At 43.8% G+C, this 22360-nt stretch overlaps 1 protein-coding gene across 1 annotated transcript in view; it reads left to right on the top strand.

Annotated features, from left to right (window-relative positions):
• Positions 1 to 22360, top strand: part of TBX3 (T-box transcription factor 3) — a 241275-nt gene that overhangs the window by 6351 nt on the left and 212564 nt on the right. The window contains exons 3-4 of the mRNA XM_080559595.1: positions 586 to 731; positions 2607 to 2787. The gene's annotated coding sequence lies outside the window, so the exon portion shown is untranslated. The remainder of the gene's footprint in view (positions 1 to 585; positions 732 to 2606; positions 2788 to 22360) is intronic.

Raw genomic sequence — 22360 nt, 5'->3', positions numbered from 1 at the left:
TTAATCTTTCAGTGTATTTTAGAACAGTTAGATAAGAGGACCTACATGATATTACGTATAAAATACTTGGTGTTTTACCATGGGCCCGTACCTGACCCAGTGTTTCCTGCTGAGCAGTGGGGTTTGTTAACTGGGGTACAGTCCCATTCTGATGTGTCTAAAGGACTTCAGAAGGGAGAGGTTTCCATCCTGCTAGCTAGGAGTGCAAGTGAAGCTACCTCTCAACTATCTACATCCATCTGTTTGTTCAGATTTGTGGATCAGCAGAATTGGCTCAAGGGATTTTGAGGTCATTTGAGGAGTCAGAGGGACCCGTGAGTGCTGATTTGGTGCCGTGGCTTACTGCTCTGAAAGTGTTTCTGATAACTCACAACAAGAGAAGCATAACGGATTTTCAGGGTGTTACAAGATGCCAAAGACGTCACAACCACCCTAGCTGTGACTGGTTAAACCTTTTTTTTTTATTATTTTTTTATTTTTTTATTTTGTGTGTGATCTGCCTCCAGCACCGTCCAGGACTATTTTGCCTTTATTTACCCATATTTTTTCATGTTTTTTTTTTTCTTTTTGTTCTTTTTGTTATAGGAACAGAATATAGATACAGCTGGAGCCGTCTGCATGTTGCTGTCTTTTTGAGCAGTGGAAGATGAGTGTAGACTGTAGCAATGTGCTTATTTAGATCCGCTGCTCTCTTCAGCCACTCTGCTCTCAGTCGTTCCCAGCAATAACACGTGAGGTTTATCTTTTGTTGTGTAGCTTGCTGGGCAGAAGCCAGGAGGTTAATGCATGCTGGAATGTCATCCCTAGTATGACACTGCAGTGGAGGTGTTGGAATTGAGCACTGGTAGATATACGTTTTATTCCTAGCCCACTCATGGACTCATCTTTTTCTTTTGCCATTTCTCTCCTCCCAGAGAAGATTGGGCAGTGGTGCTCTGTACTTGGCAGGGGTGCTGCAAAGCTTGTTGCATGTATGTTTGTGGAGTGCTCCATGGGTGTCAGGCATCAGTAGAAGTTCACAGTGGTGCATTTTGCAGTGACTCTGTCCTCTTCCATTTGCCCTGATGAGCATTAATTGCAGACGTCCCACCTTTGGGGAAGGATTAGGCCTTCTGTCAAGATTTCTGGTGCTGGCTGTTGAGAAGGAGAAGATTTTTGAACAGTAGTTAAATCTGTGAAATTTGGGCATTCTGAGGCTTTGGGGGTTAGATTTATCCCTTCTTTTCATTGAAGAGGAAAGATGGTGGGAAATCAAATATTACATCAAAAACTGAATTTTAGTTCTTAAGAAAATTATGTATATTCATCACGTGGAAATTACTAGTAGGTCAGTTTCCCAAACAAGTAGAGGTTCTTAACACTTGAATAGAAATAATTAGACCAAACATAGTAGAGATGAGGGATGCGAAGCATGCCCAAGCACTTCTAAGAGAATATTGTTGTGGTTAGTTGTATTCCTAATGCGTAGGTGAAACCAGAACATTCAATGCAGAAAACACTAAAAATGTTAGCTGTAAAAGAAAAATGAAAAATGAAAGTGAAAAAAGTTACTCACCAGGGTTCTACCAGAAATACTACGTGAATAGAGACCTAGTAATACAGAAGAAATCCAGGAGTCTAGAGGAAAGAGCGGCAAAATAACTGAAGCATCTCTTTCTATTAGTGTTAATATGGCTCAATATTAAGGCTAACAGTAAACTTCACCTACTGTATGTGGAAACTTAACTTTGTGAGTGTGGAAATGCTCTTGTTTGGTCTGGAATACTTACTAACGTAAGGAATATAACATAGGAATACATTTGAAGGAACGAAAATGACCCTAAACTCCTTGAGCATTTGAAGTAGAAGGAGGTCTATTGAGGGTTAACGGGCATCTTTCAGATCTCTGCAAGAGGAAGAGAAGCAGTCAAAGAGAAAAGTAAAACTTCAGAGCAGCTAAATATTCTTTTGGTTCATCTTTCTTCTTTTCCAGCAGATGCTGGCAATGGTTACCACTGCAGCTTTACTCTTTTCAGGTAATAAAGGTGAGACACTTAGGTGTCAAGAAGCAGTATTCTGGAAGGACTAATTGGATTGCATCCAAGAGCTCTGGAGGAATTAAAGATAAAGGTCTAAGCTTGCAGTTAAACAAGCATCCTCTGGGGTTTACTTGGCAACTAATTTCTAGCTCTTCAGTGTCATTTATGAAAATTTTGGTGGTGTTTTTTTTTTTTTTTTTTCCATTTCTGGTGAACTTTTTGCAGACAGAAGGAGGCAGGAGTGGAACAACAACCCCCTGATCTGTACAATTAAGTGCTGCATGTCATCTCAGAAATTACAGAGTCCTGGGCTATATTTCAGTACCTGGTAACTAAAAATGGCTTAGTGGTCAGAAAGTCATTGATGTTTGCTTCAGAGGTAGTAGTTATTGGCAGATGCCCAATAAAAGGCAGAGCTATTTTGTCATCTGTCAAGGAGATAGGATGGTGGGGTTTAGGACCACTGCTTTGGTTTATAATGTAAAAGTATATGTCTGTTAATTCTATTCTTAATTAGCTGCATCAGTCTGGGTTTGCTGCTTTTGTATGCTGTGTTTTAGCGGCAATTGACTGTTTTTACCTTTTCAGAAGGAGAAAGATGTAAAAGCAGCTCTTGGAGTCAGTCTTTATTGACTACTTGTGCAATTCCTGGTTACCCTGACCAAGGTCAAGAGATTGTGCCCAGGCAATAATTCGTCTGTCACAAGAACTCCTGTGTGACTCCTGCCGATCGCTCAGATTGCCCGCAGCAGCTGCCTTCGCTCTTAAGGTAGGTGAGCAGAGAGGAGGAATGAGCAGGCCTTTTTCTCTTGCTTTTTTCTCTAAGCTTTTTTCAGGCCATGGAGACTTGATCTCACTGTTTGTAAAATAGAGCCTGGTGTTTCATACCTGCTGAGATACGGTTTTTAGGATCATATGAACATTGAGCACCTGGCTGAAGAAAAGGCACGTGCATTAAGGACTTACTCTCTGTCTGTTTTCTCCTTTGACGTCAGTGCTTTCAGCATGGGTAGTCTTGATGAACGTGGGTTTTAGGCTGAGAAGGCTCCAGCCCTTTAACCTTAGAAGCCAAAGGGAAATAAATTCCTGCTTGCGTTGAATGCCCTGGTTCATACTGAGTGCTGAGATTGAGGTGTGGTGTTTCTCACCTGGTGTGTCACTAGTATTTAAAGCCATGGAGTGACGCAACCTCTTGCAATGTTCAGGTCTTAGAAGATATTATCAAGACAAACTGAGATCTTAGAGCTCAGGCCCCAACAGGCAGCTAGCACTCCTGATCATCTTCTGAAATGCAGTTAATTGTGTGCCTGCATACACACCCTGTTAATGAGTAAGTAGTCTCTAAAATTTCACCTTTTACAAATACTTGCAAACTGACCCTGAAATGTCTCTCAACCCAATTAAAAATGACCTCGTGTCTCTGAATCACGAACTGTTCATAACTGGGAGTGGATCCACTCAGTTCAGGTGTAAAAATGTCAAGTCTTCAAGAAGTAACCCAGAAATATTACAAACTGTCACAAGAAATACATTGGCTCAGTTTCTTTCCCTTGATATTTCTACCCTATTGCTATGAATTTTACTGGATCTGTTACGAGGATCTTTATCCCAAGTAAGTCCCAGGAAAACAGCGACAGTGCTGGTGTGCAGCTGGCAGGGAGCAGAGCGAGTGGTGTGTTGCCTGAACCGATGGCCTTGCCTTGCCCGGCATGGTGTCTGGCACAGCTGTCTGTCTCCTGTATTGAGCTGAACTGCTGTATAGGTCAGGACATGTTTGGCCAGGCCTGTGACTGTCTTCCGGACATTCACCAGCCCTGTCTCCATCTATCCCTGTATTACCACATTCCTTTCTCTTTTTTATGCTGAGATCTCCTGTGTCTGTCTTTCTCTCTTCTCTCTAGCCTCAAACCTCCATATCTGTCTGTCTGTTCCGGACAGCACTACAGTGTATGAGTTATTCCGAAACATGAATGATTTTTATCCTGGTAATCCTCTGTCAGAAAGAGAAAAAGGGGTTTTATTCTGCTTTTTTCTCTCCCTCCCCAGTCTTCACCATGCTTCCTTCCCAGCTTTCCTCCATCCAGTTCTCCCTTCCCCTCTCTCATGACGTGAGCACGTTATTCTGTTCAAGCTAATGGCTTTTACTTGCTAATGGGAGAACTGTTCTCTTCTGTCCTTTGCTCTTTGGCAGCCCCTGAACTCTGCTATTTCCTGTGAGGTTTGATAAGTCTTGAAACTCCACCCGCAAGAGTCTAAAAAGCTCAGGACTCCAGACTGCATTGTGTGTTTGAGTGAATAGTCTCAGGTCCTCTTTTGATCATAACAGCTACACACGTTCACACTTTAGTCCTGTAAGCCTTGCAGAAGTTTTACTAAACGTCTAGCTACAAAGCAAATTTTATGAGCCGTATTACAGGTGTGAAGCAGCTTTTATTAGGGAGGAATGTGTCAGGAGAAGCTCTGCAGGTTAAGATTTCTCAGCTGTCTGATGTCACTGTGGAAACGCAGGCTGCATCCCTTTTTTAATGGATATAAAATATAATTCTCACCATCCAGGCTAGCTTTAGTTCCCTGCTTATTGGGAAGGTTGTGAAACCATGGTCACCATATCCTCAACATCACAAGTTCTTGATTTTGTCTGCCCCCTATGCAGAAGGGCACTGACTTCGTTTTTGAAGGGCACTGACTTTGTTTTCATCAAAACTTCCCAGCATTTTGTTCATGGAGAGGTGTTTTGTGAGGGGTACGTCAGAGGGGCAGACACAATAAAACCGTAAGCAGTCCTAGTGGTGTGGCGTATTTGGCATGGATTTTCAAATGGCTTCTTGTTGTGCCACTCAGCCTGGAGGACATGTCTGAAGCCTAGGGTATGGGGCAAAGAGGCTCTGCTTGAGGACAAGACATTCCAGGGCTGACTGATGAGCAGCTGTAGGAAGCAGACGAGTTTTAGCACGTCATTTACAGCATGGCCAGTAAGGAGAGTCAGGTCCAATGGATAAGAACTAGCCTGGCATTCGGAAGGTGCATGCTCTGCCTCTGAGTCTGGCAGTAAACTGCTGTGTGAGGTTGGCTTTATCCTTCCATGTTGTGTCTTGGCTTGTTCAAGGAATCTTCAAGGTGTTTGTGATTTCTTAGTGTGTATGTGGCTCTGCCATGCTTAGCACAGGGACCTTGTCTGAGGGGCTTCAGACTGTAGTTATGTATCGATCAGACCTCTACACTAAGATGACCACATAATTCTAAAAAATACAAACATGTGAGAGCCAAAACTAGAAAGCTGGGTGCTCAACCTGACTTTAATCCTTCTTTCTCGTCTGTAACTTTCAATTTCTTTGGATAATTTTTACAGCAAATTGGTAGCCAACATAATTTGAAGGAGGAGAAACCTACCTGATCTTCCTGCATCCTATGTTCTTTCATTGTACAAAAGCTGAGCAGGTTTCACATTTTTTTAATACCTTCTCAGAGCAGAAGCCCTGGTGAGGCAGTGCACCCTGCTACTAGCTAATTGAAAGTAGGTGGTGTCTGCTCCAGAGACATCAAATCAGGTGGGTGGGATGTGATCACTACACACTGTCCATATTTCGTGATAATAAAGTCTCCAAGGAAAGGAATCTGGGGGAAGCAGCTCAGTTTCCTAACTGCCTTTGAATTCAGAAGACAGCAAAATGGTTTTGTTTCTTAGAAAAAAGAGAGAGGCCAGCTCTAACGATGTCTCTGAATGTGAGAATATGTTTCTGTGTTGATATTTCTTTATCTTTTATGCGATATATTTTTATTTTCCGTGGAGTTTGGCTTGCTTTATTTACATATATAATAACCTCCCTACTGAGTAAACAAGAGATGCCCAGCTAAGCAAACAAGCCTGAGGGTGATGGGAGAGAGAAAGGAGAAGAATAGCGAGAGGGAGAGGAAAAGAGAGGTGGCAATAGGAAAAGGGTAAACAGACAAGCACTAATTAAGGCCTTCATCACAAGCGGGGAGATGTGCGAGGCTGACAGTCAGTCAAGCAGATAAGGGGAGATGAGTTAAAATCTAGCCCCAGGTTTTGAAGGCCCCGGGGCCCTGGCAGACAAGAGCACAGTGAACGAACAGGAAGCCACTGAAAGGTCATTTGCATGAAATGATGTTCAGGATCTTCGCTTTTGTTGTTGCCCTGATAGCTTTAACCCGTTCCTGGCCCAGGAAACACGCAGAGATAAGACGCTCGCAGCCAGACTCTGTACATGGCTCGAAGGCTTCGTTTGGTGGCCTCTGAGGGAGCGTATGCTTCGTGTAGGGACAGAGAGGGCTTGCATTTGCCACTGAAAGTAAGGGGAGCTGAAATTCCTTGGCAAGTGATGTGATCACACTCTAGCAGAGCAGAAAATAGAGAAATCATTAAAATGGGAGACTCTCGGTGTGAACTGAGCCGCGAGCTTGCCAAGCTGAAGGGAGATGCAGTGACCTGCAGTGGTCACACACAGTCAGGTATACTAAGCTTTGAATTTTGTTCATCTTTCCAAATCTTAGGAGTCTCCATTGTGGAGTGATGCTAGAGCATATTGTCACTTGCCCTTGCTGTGTTGTCACAAACATATCATGACTATCAGGAGCGTTGTGCAGGTGGCTCCTGTCTGCCCCTTCAGCTGGAAATGAAAATACTCTAAATGTGTGGTGCTGATGAAAGAATGGGCAAATTGTAGTCACAGTCTCTTCTCCCTGAGCTACTTTAGGAAACAAGATCTAGCTTGGATCTCCAAGGGACTTCTGACACTAAAATTATTATTATATGTTCTCAATGTGCTTAGGCATTTAGGCAGATTGTAATTCTTAGTGACATGGCAAGAGAAAGGGATGCAAAAGTGCTCACCATTTTGTAATAGTCAGACAGCCTAGCACACTTGTTTTTTTTTTCCCTACTTCTTTTTAGACATTTGATAAGTCACAGTCGTTACTCTTGTTTTCCTTCTGAAACATAAAAACTGGTTATAGAGAAGTCTACAAGATTAAACAGGGGTCTGGGCTACTGGACTTCTGGGTTCTCCTCCAAACCACTGCTACTTCATTACTGTTTGACCTTCTCCATCTCATGTCAACTCCTTGTGAGTAATGTATCTGTCTGCCACAGAAGGGCAATAAGCCTTAGTTGCCTCCAAGACAGGGGATGACTGGAATTGTTAAATCTGATATTGGTAGAGCGCTTTCAGGTCCTTGGGTAAAAATGGTGTTGAAGGTAAAACAGTAGTTAATGGTAGAGTAGCACTCTGGTGGGGGTGGTAAACTGGGTGTTGAAACTTCAGGTTTAAGGCCAAATCGTGGTGGGAGTCCAGCAAGGTCTTCAGAGGCATCAGCCTGTTGTGATGTAGGGTCTCACTGAAGATTTCCAGTGGAGTGAGCTCCATTTAATCATTTCCAGGAAACAGCCCCCTTTCAGTTCCATATCAGAGCTGAAATGTTTGAACCTGAAGTTCATCTTGTACTGAGACTGAACAGATCTGGGCTGTTGTACTTGGCGAGCTCTTGGGTTTTTCTGCTAGACTCAGCCCTGTCCAAACCAATGCATTCCCCATGCAGGTATGGAGACTCTGGCACAAGCTCAGCTGCAGCAAATACCTTGTTTAGTGCTGTGGCTAGCCACAGCTTCCTAGAGGTGATGGTGCTCGCTGGCATTTGGTGTAAGTAATCTATTTCTCTGCTTCTAGGATAAAATCATCTTAATAATGAAGACATTTTGTGTTTAAAAGAAAAGACAACAAAAAGCTCCTGAACTTTTCTTCTGTTTCATTCTGCTTATAGTTAGCACTGCGTTCCAAATGCAGGCTAGTATTACAGCATGCTCAAATCCCATTTAGATAAATATTTTTAAAAGCTACTGCATGGAATCAATGGATATGATAGCGTGTAGGATTACAGGTAATTGTTCCGTGTTCTGAATACAGTGCCATGACTGTGAAAGGACATTTTCTAAAGCAGGAGCTAGGAGCACATGTAAGAGTAGCAGAATATAGATAGCCTTTGGCTAACTGCTTAGTGCTCCTGCTCTCTGTAAGATTTTAAAAGGCCACTGTCATCAAGTAATCTTTCTTTTACTTTGCTGTATGTAATAGCTTCTTTAAAAGCCTAGAAATGATTTTATTTATCGTTTTACTTTGGACAAATAGCACTTTCTTCTTTTTTTTTTTTTTGGCCTAAGATTCCATTGGCAAGTCAACCCCAAGCTGGGTTCTGTGTGTTTTTGCTTTAAATTCCTCATAATGTCAGTGCTAGCCTCAGCCTAAGAGGAGATTTCTAAAAGTGTGAATAATCTGTTCAACATATGACCTTGAAAGCTGAGCAAGTGGAAAGGAAATATTGATTATTAAAGGTGAGGTGTATGGTTTGGAAAGAAGCTTTATGTAGCTTCAGTAAGAGAGATCAGTGAATTCATATGTTGAGAGAACTCATTTGTATGAAAGAAGAGCCCTTGTGCTCGTTTAGTGGGGAAACGTGTAGTTCCATTCTGTGTTTTATGAGAACACGCTGCTGGTGAAAGACAACCCTGTAGAAGGCCTACAGTGCAATAACCCAAACTCGCCCTATACTTAGGGTTAAAATGCAAAACTGCTAACTTCCCTTCATGCCAGTGGCACAGATGACTAGGACAGGGGTTGTTGCAACAGGGTCTATACAGCAAGCAGAAGAAGTGTTGTCCTTCTTCTTTTTAGCTGCTGAATTTGGTTGTCCAGTGGAAGAGCGAGTCTCTGAGCGGAGTGCAGCCCATTGCCAACTCTGTGCCCACCTTTCCTGTCCTGTGCAGCGGTGAGCTTGTTCTCCAGAGAGCACGTTGCTCTTGCCATAACGAACAGCCTAGACATTCAGCCCAGCTCACAGCCTGGACAGTCAGGTAACTCTTGGTTCCAGCCTGGTTTTAAGTAACGATGTGTATGGAACTGGGCAAAACATCTGCCAGCAATGACAATAGAAGTTGCAAAGACACAGGAATATTCTTCTGTCCTCTCTTTGAGATTCATCTTTGGTACCAAATGTGCCTAAAAATTTGTGATTCTAGGTCAGGGAGGAGAGGCAGCCCGATGTTTGTTCTCTCAAAGAGTGGAGCACCCCATGACTGTGTTAAACAAACAAGCTGAGAGATTTCAGGCTCTCTGCATTTTTAACTTCTCATTTTAGGACAATGCCAGCCTCTGCTATGCCAGCATGGTGTGATACGTGCCCAGCAGTGTGGCACAGGGTCAGAGAGGTTTGCTCACTGCTGGGAGCAGCCTGTGATTTCCCAAAGCCCAGGCAGGCGATATTTCTCTCTCTCTCTCTCTTTTTTTCCCTTTTCTGCCTGGGAAGGAGGCAGCATCACAGACCTTGTCACCCGGAGCTCAGAGGACAGCAACCATATGCCTTCCGACCTCCCCTTGCTTTTCTAGGAAAGATTCAGCCTGCTGGGCATTTCCTATCAGAATCGTTAAGAGACAAGGCTGGGATGTGGCCCAGGCTGGCGTTCCTCTGGTGCTGCGCGTGGATGGAGGAGAGGGGGAGGGCGAGGAAGGGAGCGTGGCAGCGGGAGGAGGGTGAGGAGACTGGGCTGCCAAAGAGGAGGAGGAGGAATGGGAGAGAGGCGAGATTGGCATCTTCATGTGCACGAGGCTGGCCAGCGTCAGGACAGCTTGATGAGCCTGCAGGCTGCTATCTCGCGCAGTTGTTCTGATTGCAGTGATGGGCTTGTCTGGTGGCTTGGACACCAGCTTTCATTATCATGCTCTGCAACATTTGCAGTGGCAGGGAAAGAAGGGAATGGAGGAGGTAAAGAAGCCCTGGAGTTACACACACACACACACACACACACGCATGCACACACACAAATCGGAGACAGGAAAGGGAGAGAAACAGCTTTGGCTCCAGGCTATTGATTTTGTTTCGTGACACTTGCTCATTTCCCACTTAGTGTGCTTCTCTGCTCTTGTACCTTCCCGGTACGGCTAGAGCAGCTCCTGGTATAAGAATAGCGAACCCAGAGCAGCAGGGGCTTAGCAACTGGAGAGTCGACCCATTGATCTGAAGCCATTTTGCAAACAATCCCATGTGCTTGTAACAACATGCAAACAGCATGGCATGTCTCCACGCTCAGCAAGGGCACATACTCGCACTTGCTTTCTCACAAAGATATACTCAGGCATGTCTTGTATATGCACATGCATCCTCTTCGTATGTCCACACTTCTGCTTCTTACCTAGTCTTCCAAATACTCCCACGGCCTCTCTAACAGTCTTGTCTTCTGTCAAGGAATAGGAATCTGGATGCAGAGCTATCAGAAATGTCTTCCTAGAAAAGGGATGCTTCTTTGGAGGCACGGCCCCAAATGTTGCAGTACTACTCCAGTGGGGCTTTAACCTCAACTGCAGTACAGTCGGAAATCCTGGGACAGTGATACTATTCAGGCAGCACCAGCCTGTTCGTTTTTCTTCTTACCTCATTTATTCCTTGTTCACTGAGCATTGCTGCCAGAGTCACAGGTGGCAGATGTGGCAATAGCAGTTTTGATCTTTGCCACTTTTTTTTTTTTCTTGTAATGTAACCAGCTGCCTGACCCGAGGGAAAGGGAAAGATACTGCTAGTTGATTGGAGAGTTGAGTGAAGCAGGGCTGTCAGCAAATATAGGTAAAACTGTATAAGGGTTCATAGGACGCTGTGTTGTTGCCACCCATACTTTGTCTTGTGAAATCTCAGGGATTATCGGACGATTGTTTTCACACCAGCACCAGAAAGCTTGGGGGTATGGAGGAGGTCTGCAGAGTCGGTGCTACTTTGCTGTTAGCATTGTGTTCTTGTATTTAGCAGCTTCTGCTAGAGCTTCTCTGCTCCTCAGCTTGGAAGTGTAGTTCTGCTCTGAGAGTAGAAAGGGACTTCTGAGTTAACAATTTCTTTGTTGCTTTCTCACTTTCTGGCCCAAACGCACAGATACACATGCATGTACAAACATACACATGCTCTCTGTCACACACACGTATATGCCTACACAGTTTGTCCTCTGCTTTGTATTAGGGGATGTTGGAATGCCGTGGCTGGCAGGAGCTGCTAACCGGATTAGCTGGTAGATCAATCTGGAGCTCCCAGTGGGAGGGATGGACAGGTTCAAGATGAATAACAGCTTGTCTGAAGCAGTAAAATGGATTATTTTATCAAAAAGGAGGGAAAATATCCTTTTTCTCCTTCTGGACTTATGCCTGAAAAGAGGGAAGTGGTTTCAAGAAGGTAAGGAAAGATGTTTTTGAAGAGGCAGTGATTCTTACCGTGGTGCTAATTGTGCTTGTCCGTTCTTTTTCAGTGTATTTAAGTGCATCTTGTCTTCCTATTAAATTGTTCCTTTATTTCCCAAATCTTTGTAATGAATCTGGGAGTGTAAGGGGTGAGGCAGCTCCAAATCAGGGTTCTCAGTGGCATGGTGAGATTTTCCTCCTTCCATTTGTCCTCCTTTTGTTGTGCAAGATGTAAACTGCTTCCAGAAACACGCCTCTGTCCTGATCCTCAGGACTTGGCCAGTGAGTCGGGGCTGAAGCCACAGGGTTTCGCAGTGTGCTTGTCTCTGTCTGAGATTTGACATTGACTGATGGACTGAAAACAGTCACTTGTTTAATCAGAGCTGTGCTGAGATCAAATGGCTTCATCAGGGATTCAGCAGCAACTGTACTTCAGATTCACCTGTGCAAACTAAGCAAACCAGCAGAAAGAAATGCTGGTGAGAAGGAGGAGCCTCTTTATGGCTATCGATAGACCTGGGCCAAGTTGCATTTGCTGATGTATTTCTTAGCTAAGTGGCTGAGGAAATAAAAATAGCTTTTCTTCCCCCTCCCTCCTCCTAGTGCATTTTTCCTACACAAACCCAAGCAAACTGGAATGGGAAGGGAAGAACTGCTACTTTTTTCTGGTAGCCTTGTCTGTCGGCAGCATTGCCAGGTTTGTTTTCTTTCTGCAAGCTTGCAAACTATGAAGCGTGCAAGTGTGTGCTCTGGTGTGAAGTGCCAGCTTCTGGAATCACAACGTTATGTGAGAGCCTCAGAGCCTCCATTTATTTTCTGGAGGTTTTGGTTGTGTTTTTTGTTGTTGTTTTTTGTTTTTTAACTAAACATTTTAGAAGTAAGCTCACGTTTCAAGAGTATTTTCCCTGTAAACAGTGAGCAAAGAGCATCTTCAAGATTTCTTAGTATAGTTCAGATACAATGATATTTTGAAGGTAAGCTTAAGACTTCAACAAGTCTGCCTTGGGATTAGTACTATCAGGATGTGCACACATAGCATCGGGGTTGAAGCATCAGGGTTCTGCCTCAGATTTCTGTAATCTTGGACAAAGGACTTAGTTGGCCATGTACCTCATTTCTTCCATCTTTTAAATGCAGAAAATAGTATCTAATTCACGAAACATGCTTAAAAATAACGCACGGGTCAACTGAATCTTCAGTGAGATAACATGAGCTGCTCTATCAGTTTATCTTTCTTTACTGTGAGCTTTTTGTCTGACTCTGCTGTTACCTCTTCCAGAGGATTCCCTCCTGCCATCTTTGCTTGTCCGGGGCCTATCTAAGTTGCTAGTTAATTCCCAGCAGGGGAAAAAAAAAGTGGGGCAAAAAAAAACAGTATGTTTTTGGAAAATACTGAGGAATGGTTTCATTAACCAGAGTTAGGTACTAAGGATCCCAGCTGATGGTGTTAGAATGGGATGGAAAGAAAGGACCTGGCTCTAAAAAGGGGGCAAAGACAAAGGCTTTGTTTGTTGCTATTGTTCTCCCTTCGGTGCAAGTGCTAGTAGCTTTTCACTGCTAAAATGTGAGACTGCGTCTAGTCCCGAGGGATCCCATCAGTCCCTTTGCTCTTTCCAGCCTTCCCCAGGCACTGCTGGAGCCTGGGCAGTAGCAGGACCCTTTCTTCTGACCGACTGCACCGCTCTTAATGCCTAATGCTTGCAGCTCCACTGGATTGGGACTGTGCTGGGATTCCCCAGTTCAGCCTGTCCCCTGTATTAAAAGCATGCAAGTAGTATGGGAAAAAGGCAATGGCCTTTATATTTTTTTATGTGTAGGCTGTGAGTTTTGAGGCTGCATTAAGAGAAATCCTGTGTGATAAGGGGTTTCTTGCCAGTCTGGAGAATATGACTGGATTATCAGATTAATGAGTCTCCGGCATCATTCAAAACCCACTGTATTACGCACTCTTCTCCTATCTCATTCTATGACCATGTCCTACCTTCACACCCTGTCTTAGGATGCATGGGGAGCACAGCACAGCCTCCCATGCCATCATCTGCTACGTGTCACCCCTAGACCTCAAGGCAGGAGCTGGTTTTTGCTCTCATTGTGCTGGTGATGCAGTCTGGTGCCCAGAAGGAAGCTGTCTTTGAAAGAAAGTAGGGCAGTGTCCAGCAGCTGGGGCAAGACTCTTCCAGTGACAGCAGCCTGGTAAGGAGGGGGGCAGGTCTGGGGGCACCCCTGCTTCCTTTGATGCTGGGCTGACATACATTGTGCTCTGCCCAGAGCCCAGAGAGAGCTCTGCGGAGGAGACCTCTGGCCAGCAGCATGCATGCTCACCTGCAGTATCTAGCACAAACGGGTCTGTGTTCTTTACGGATTCTTAGGACCAAGGGTAAAAGCTATAATTAATAATAACAATAGCAAAAGCAGCAGTAATAACAACTCTGGTGCTGTTAAACCATGACCTGAAAAAACAGAACAACAAAAGAGAAGATGTGGGTCTGATCTCTCCCCCTCCTCCTCCTCATCCACCCACGTCTCCATGCTTATTTCTTTCTTTCTTAGTTTTCTTTCTATTTTTTTTTTCTGCTCTGGACATATCCTTGAATCCTGGCCATTCCCCCAGCTTATGGGATTCCCATTATACATGCTTGATATTTAACAGCTTTGGCGTCTTCCATAGCTGGGAGTGAAAAGAGAAAAAACAGCTCAGAAATGTAATGGAGCAAAATCTGCATACTGAGCCCTGGTTCCATGTCCCTTTACACTGTTTACTTAGACCTTAAAAGCTACGAGCTGTGGCATCTACTCAGACTTCATCAGCCCATCCTGCCCTGATGCTGGCCTTGGAGACACTGCCAGCTCCAAGTTCCTTCTGCAGCCACCTCATTAGTCCAGGAGGATTTTGTGTGTCTTGCGGCCGCCTGATGCTTTTTTAAGTCTCCTTTCTTGCAGCTGGCTTTGCTGCAAACTGCTCGCTTCTGCTGTGCGGGAGGGGGCTGAGGGGACTGCTCGGGTATTTGGGGGGGCAGAATACATGCTTTTTTTCTTTAATAAGAAATTCCTGATTATTGCCAACAGCTAAATCTACCCCTACGTGAATGTTTACTTTATTTGCTCGGTAAGCTATGATGCATCTTTGTCACACGGCGAGATGTTGGTGTGCTCTGTGCTGTGCTAAAGGAGTAAGAAGTCTTCTCTCAGGTGATCCTAACCCCTCTGTGTATAACTGTACATACACGGATGTTTTAAAATTGTCATGATTATCTTCATGTAAAAGAGAATATTGTGCCATTATTGATTGGAATAATTTAGAATGAAGTAAGCCCTTCAGAAGACCGGGTAAAACGTCTTACCTGAAACCCAGCCTCCCTCCATGCTAGCCTCGTTCTGCTGCCTGAAGGAGTCCCTAGAAATCCCCACACTTCTGAGCTCTCTTTGGCTGAAAAAGAGTTGTGGTCAGGTGGACCGCATGAGCAAAGCAGTAGCCATCCCCAGCCTTCTTTCCCACTGATTTTCTGAACCTTTTTATTTTATTTTGGTTTGTTTTTTTAAATATTTGTTTTTCTTCTTTTGACCAGCGTATGTGAGCTTTCTGGCATCAAGGGGTGACGCACAGTATTCACGGAGGCCTGCCTGTTGTGATAGAACTGGAAATGTGTCTTATGAGAATTTAAACAGTTCATTTGTGTCACCTTCCTTTAAGTGTCTAAAATTTGGAAGAAAGCATTGTAGTGTCACTTGATGTGAGTCAGTGGTGACAATCAGACACTTCCAGAGGGCACTTCATATGACTGGTCTAAGATGCCTGTTTTATAATGAGGCAAACATCATATCCCTTTTACCAAGGCTATAAATAAAATACAGGAGAATTAGCTCTTAATTAGACACCTCAGTTTTAGACATCTTAGTTAGATCTGATTCATCCTATGCTTTAATTTCCAGTTTCCTTAGTAGCTCTGAAAGTCTTATCAGAAACTTCTTATGAAGGTGCTTCATCTGCCTTTCAGCTTCTTTCCTTCCCTGTTTCCAGTGTGTACACCTGAGATAAATAAGGCATTTCTTTTTCAGTGCAAGAGCCAAAAGACTTTCATTAAAGCTAAGTGACACATTTAAAGCTCATGAAAATAGATACAATTATGACCCAATGCTTTGTTACTGAATGGGAACCTTTGCTACAAGTTTTAAGTGAGACCTCAAATTTTATATACATTGTGACAGCATCCACAGTTATATGAAACATTAATATGGCATAAGCAGCAAGATGTGAGACAGCTGTTAACTGATGGGTGTTAATAAAATTCCTTTAGAATCATCCATGACCGAGCATAGACAGGTGCTCTTGCTTCTATACAAATAGCCTCTGTGGTCCTTGCTCTACATCTTCCTGTTGGGTTGGTTTTTTTCAGCATCTGTGACCCAGCAAGGCAGGAAGAAATTATCCTCTCTGATAACATTTTCTCATCTGACAGGCTCCATAGAAATGTCTCAAAGGTGAAAATTTTGCTCTGTGTTACCCAGAAGATCTTTTTCCATTGCAGTAAGGGAGAAGCTCTGGCCAAAGCCCTGTTCACCCACAAAGAAACTTCTTTGGAGGGCTGAGCTTTCAGGTTTTGTTTCATGTCCTGCCTCAGAGTTGCAGCCCCAATAAAGGCTCGCTTCTCTCATTTTGGGATTCATCTATATGAAAATCCATTGCAGATCATTAGCTGTCGAGGCTGGAAGACCAGAATCTCTGAAGTTAACTCTTTCCTCTCACAGGAGGGCTCAGGGTGTCAGCCCATTAAATAACTGAGGGCAGCTTCCTGCACTCTAGTAATTGAGTCTCCTGTTTAATGACACCATGCAAAAGCAGCAGCAAATAAATACTTCAGTCCTTTCACACAAGCTGCTGCTAGACACTGTTCTCCACTGGGACAGGAGAACCCCTTTGTACTCAAATGCAATTACTGCTTTCCTTGCTGGAAGTCGGATGAGAATTGGGCTCCCTGAGTTAACCCCCTTGCCTTTGTTGCACCTTTCAGGTTGGTAGATGGTCACGTATTTATAACTCCATGTAGAAGCAGGTCAGCATATTCTTCAAGGGCCATTATCCTGCAGCTCCCTTCAGTGCTAGGTACACAGCAGGGAGTTGCATCAAGGAAATGCATTAAGACGAATCAGCAAGAGAGAAGGGTACCTCTGGGCCAACTCCCTGCTTCTCAATTATTTATACTTCATAATTTCCAGCAAGTCACTGGCTGTTTATTGGTGCTCATCTATAATTGAAGAGTTTCCTAGATCACTGGCCAGCTTTGCTTAAGATGTAGCTGGCCGTGCTTTTGAAAGCTGTTACGAAAAGCCCACAGGGAAAGGCAGGGTCTCAGGAGTGGCTGGTCATCCATTGAGGATACACCCTTTTAATTTTTGGCTTTTGTGGGCACCTGGGACTGGTAGGTTTCCAACATGTGGTTTACCATCTGCGTTTGACCACACCACATCAGGTAGGGACTGTGTGCTACAGTACCAAGATGACCCTGACCAGGAGGTGTTTCAAGGATTCTGCCTTCCCAAGCCCATGCTCATACAGTGCTCTGCTTGTTCTGCCAAAGAAGCAAGAGGAGGGTTTTGATGTTCTTAAAATTCTCGAAGAGGCCATGAAAAGGAACTACTGTTCTGAACTGAGATGAAAAGCCAAAGGCTTGACAACATCTAAGAACTTAAAATCTAAAGGGAAAAAAATCAAGTACGTACTTACGCAGAGGACGTATTTGGCTTTGCATGCTTTGGATGGCTCCTTCATCAGGCTTGTCTGGTCTTTCTCAAATAACATTTTGTTTCTGTTTTGACTTAATTTTTCTCTCTTAATTTCAAAACAAAATTATTTTGGCTGAAACAGCAGAACTTTTTTGTTTAGAAACACTAGAATTGGCTATTTTGGTTTTTTTTTTCCAAGTTTTGTTTTCAAATAAAAAATTGGCTGGAACCAACCATTTCAGTGTGAACAACTTCACATTTGAGCAACTAGGAAATTCTAATGAAAAAATGTTTTGTTGAAATGTTCCCAACCAGCTCTATCCATCACTTCCTTTCACTACTACCCAATAAAAATAGCTCCCACATACCGCTGCAGTCAGGAGTGCCATGTTACAGAAGAAGAAATAACTAAGCCAACAAAATGACTCACATTCCAAAGATAATATATAAGGTAGGGCCTGGCCAACTGGTTAGATTCAAATTAGAACCAGCCTCAGCCTTCCTGCCTGAAACAAAATGATCACAAAATATGATCTGTTGTTATTTTTTGATGTTTGTGCATTTTATTTTCACACACTTCTATTCATGATCCCACTTCTGACGTAGTGAAAGTGGACGTGCTTTTAGTGCCATGGAGACTGCTATTTCTCCTCGTTTTTATCCTAACTAAAAGCAGGAAACACTAGGATTGTGCAAGGGCATTTGTTCTTGTAGAGATTTGTAGGTCTGTTTCGCCAACTCAGAGTTTGCACAGCCTGGTAAACCATGTGTGAAGATGTAGACCCCTGCCCAACTGAATGTTTATGCTGATGGCTGGGTTTGTCTCTTGAAGGGGTGTGTTTCGAAGTAGCCACAATTGTGGACCTGGCAGCAAGCAGCTGATGTAACTCAGTGAGAAGTGTTAGGCGTTAAGTATAAAGAAGTGGACCACTGTGGTCCTGTACGTCCCTAGGGCCTAAAAAGTCCTTTTTAGTATAAACATATAATTCAAAGACATAAAACTTTTAATGTTATTGTTTTTATGAGGTACTGAACTAATACTCTAAAGTTTAGCTTGTTAATTCTGTTGATCTTCACTAAAGCACTCACTCCAGCAGAAGGAATCCTTCAGGTATCTACAGCTTTTCAGCCAGGTAGGTAGTGCTTTTAGGAGCAGCTCATGGTTTAGGGTGAATGCATTTTAAAGCAATCTATAAATCTTTATGGTCTTTGTTTTTCTTTCTCTTGCGTGCATACTTAGCAAGGATTTTCAGTTTGCATCACTGAGAATTTGGTTCACCTAAGTACAATGGGTGAGATTTGTCCACATCTGAAAAGCCAACATCAACCCCTTTGCACCTTTTAAATCTTCAAAACAGGACTGAAGCGGGACTTCATGGTTTGCCTAACTCCCGCACTGCCTTCCCCTGGGCCAGGCAGATGAAGGGGGAGATGGTGGAGAATGAATTACTGCGACCTTGCAATGTGCTGTGGAAGAGAAAGGTAATTTAGGGGCTGCAGTACTGATTTTTTGCTTTATTTTCTCCATGGCCTTGGTGCTTTTGGTGGCTAGTCGGACTGTTAAGTTCAGGTTTTGCCAACTTCTTATCAAAATTTGGAAGCTTAAAATGAAGTAAATTAATATTAAAGGTCTCCAGAGACCAACTTAATGGGGAAAGGTTCTCAGTTCATCAGATTTAGTTTATACGAACGATGTGCAGCATGGTAGAGTAAGAGGCCAGCGTTTGATGGGCACACACAAAGTACACAGAAGAATGATGAAGCGGGAGCCAAAAGAATAGCTGGGACCAGTGACTAGAAGTGCAAAGGGGAGTTTTTTGGGGATGTGGATTTGTCTGCTAGAGGAGTCAGCAGAATAGGTGGGATTTTTCAAGGGAAGATTGAACAAAATCCTGGGCGGTGTGGTGGGCACGGCAGCAAGGTCGCACTAAATGGGAGGAATACATAGTCTTTGTCTGTGGCTTAGTTTGTGAAATCTCCTAAGAATATAAAGCATTGGGGTAACTGAAGCTTCAGGTGTTTGGTTAGGATCTAAACTGTATCATAGTGACAGGCAGTGTGTGGGCTGAGCAAATGCCTTCTCCTGTCCACAGCTGGCTCCCGGCCTGCAGCCACTGCCCCAACCACGTCCCCGTCACGCGATGGGGGGCCCTTGTCCTGCGTGTGCATGGGCCCAAAGCCCGGGCTGCTGCCACTGCCTGCGTGTGGGAAGGAGCAGGAAAGAGGACAGCCCCATAAACGCTCAAGGGCAGTCGTGAGTGTGAGGCCGGAGCGGTTTGAGGTGGCCGGAGTCCTGAGGTAACGTGGTGTCTGAGGGACGGAGAGGTGCCCAGAGCTGGGACTGCACCCTCTGCTTAAAGCCTTTGGTCTGCCTATATGAATCCAGGTGGGGTGAGGGCATGGGGCATATCACAGGAGAGGGAAACAAGAAATCCTCCTTCATCTGAAGTCATCAAAAAGGCTTTTGTGCTGTATACCTTTGACTCGTCTGGCTTTGAATCTAGCCTGGAACTGCCAGTGTTTACAACTGAGCGTGAGGGGGGCTTGGTGGTGTTTAATGCTTGCCCGTTATTAAAGCTCATTGCTACATGTGAACTTAGTGGCTCCAGGGGATGCTCAGGGAAGTTGAGGTGAGCAAGCCAGAAGCTGGACGTTAACGTGGATGCAGCCAGTGCTGCCAAGTGGCCTTGCCTTGTTATTGTTGAGGCCCTCATCCGAGCCCTGTGGTGACCTGGTGGTGACTGTCTGAGGCCTGCGAAGGCACTGCAAGGAGCAGGGTGCTTCTGAGGCACTGCCTAACCCCGAGGTATCCCAGATTATTTCCCTTTGGCCAGGTTCAGGGGGGCTTTTTAACACTGTTGTCAAATGTCACTGGCAAATGTAAGCTCCCTGATTATTGAAATGATCTGCACAAGGAAATAAATAAATAAAAGACATAAGAACAGAAAGTGCACCCTCCCAAGATAGCTTTTATGTAGCTAGAAAAGTGAGGTGGTTTCCTGTTCTAAATATTTAACATGATGTTTATGATATGTCCTCTGGGGGAAGAGATGCTTGAAAGCTAATGTTTATGAAGTAAGTCTGGAGGGATGGAAAGGGGAGGGAGGGCACACTAACTAGAAGAAAAAAAAAAGGAAAACAAAAGAAAGAACCTCAGGAGATGTCCTGATTTATGGCTTTACTTGCTGGAGAAAATTCCCTGTTTTGTTAAAAAGGTTGCAACTGATGGAAACCGACTTCAGCTCAGCGCTTTTTGAAACCAGAAACCTGTTCCCTGAGTCCAGACAGGATCTGAGTCTGGGCCAGCAGGAACCTTTTACTAGCTGCTGCCTTCATGCTTCTGAGCCCCACAGAAGGTGGCGTATGTGTCTCTGCATCACGTGAGGGTTGGAGTGATGGTCTGATGTTTAAGAAGCTGAGCTACGTTTCAGAAAGGAGGGGTGAGTTCGGTTTCCTACTCTGCCAAAGGCTTCTAGTGTGATATTTGGGTGTTTAATCTATCTTTGCCTCTGTTCTCTGTCTGGGAATAGAAACAATTTCCTGATTCACTGGGAGATTGAAAATAAATCACTTTCTTGTTATGTACTTAAATAAAGGCCTGGGTTCCCATTATTTCAGGAAGGATGACTGAACTTCTTGTGAAGCACACTCTGAATGGATGATATTTTTCAACTTGATTTATTAAAAGTAAGCACATTGCTTTGTTTTACCTTAGTAATTCTGTATGCAAACTGCAGCAGTTCAGGACCAGCTTCGTGTATGGCTTTGTCGTTCCTGCCCCAGAGCGTAAATCCTTTGGGGGAAAGCTGTAGGTCAGAGATATGGAAACACCAAGTGTTTCTGCTACTCCAATTTTCAGTAGTGCAAGTTAGTGCAATTTTATATACCAGCTATGCCTCGTACAGAGGGCGTGTAACAACAGAGGCTGCTGCATTAGAAGGTTAGTGCAACTCCTGCATATTTTGCTGTGTTGTCTCCTGGGTCCTCAGCAGAACTCCTGGCAGTTCTTCTGGCACATGCTAAGGGTCTTAGATCTTGGGACTGAAGGGGCCTGAAAGGTAAACCTAAAAAATTTCAAACATAATGTTGTCTAAGATGAAACTCCACACATGGCTTTAGCGTTGGAGGTTGAAGTTTTCAAAGACGTCAGAGGCCAGGTACAAAAATCCCATGTCTTAATCAATACCTTAGGTTTCTTCAGTACACTGTGCTCAGCCTGGCTGGAAGTCAGGCCATTTGTTTCAATTATTAAATGTGGATTTATGGCCCCTGTTTTTTCTTGGAAATAGAACCACGCTTGGGACCAGTTTTCTCCTTGCAAATAACTGTGTTTGCCTGTAGTCAGTCCATGCAGTTAGAAACGTGTCAGTCACACTTATAAACATCCACTTTCCTGCTCCATTTTCTCGCTATCCTTATGATTCTGACCTTTCTCATCAAAGTGTAACAGTTGTGTATCCTTTTTTTTTTTTTTTTCCTGGGATCATGGTGTTTTGCACAGAACTCCTCTACATTTGATGGCTTTTCTTTGACACGCTATCAGCAAGCTCTTAAATAATTTTCCTGCAGAGAAAATCACTGTGCTGTGACAGTGCACCACTGGGTAATCCTATTTTGATGATAGGCAGGTCTGATTGGTCCAGCATGGGAAGATGTCAGCTGGTGTTGATAATCTTAGTGCACCTTCTCACTCTATTAGCTGGTCAGCTATAATAGCTGTATTCCTCCAGTAACAAGTACAGATATCTTATTTAGATTTTTCTGAATGACTGATGTTGAATAAAAGCATTTGGATAACAGTTAAAACAGTGATGGTTGAAAAGGGATTTGAACTTTGGTAGACTTCAGGTGCTTTGGGTAAAATTTATCGAACGTTGAAAGCTGATAATGTGTAGTGCCTGTGCGTTGTGTTTAACTCTGGTGGTTCATTCACATTAAAAAACAGGGTAGGAGGCAATAATCTGCTACTTCTTCAAACTAATCAATGGGGCTGATTATTCAGAAGGTGTGAAGAACGTCCCTTCTTTAAACCTTGATTGTGCAGGGAAAAGGCTGTTGTACATATGTGGCATTTAATTTTTTTAATGCTCCCCTTTGCCCTAAAGTTGTGAATCTCTTAAATTCCAACATGAGAAATTGCCAAACATAAGAAAAACAGCCAATCTTTCCCCTCCCCACAATCCTACCGTACACAAACCTCCAAAACTTCACATATTACCTGAGCATCTGGAGCACTGGGCTGAGGGAAACATGGTTTTAAACAAAAAATCCCTAACTCTAATCTACAGCCCGCTTCAGACCTGCCTCTAGGGAGAAACCTACCAATTACTATTTACTTTACCAACCTAGAGTGATTTGTGGATGTATGTAAGAATTATTTACGGTTTCATGCAG

This window comes from Anser brachyrhynchus (genome assembly GCF_964034855.1).
Source record: "Anser brachyrhynchus genome assembly, chromosome: 17".
NCBI classification, from domain to species: domain Eukaryota; kingdom Metazoa; phylum Chordata; class Aves; order Anseriformes; family Anatidae; genus Anser; species Anser brachyrhynchus.
The sequence above is the reverse complement of the archived record's forward strand: the minus strand, read 5'-3'. Positions and strand labels throughout refer to the sequence as shown.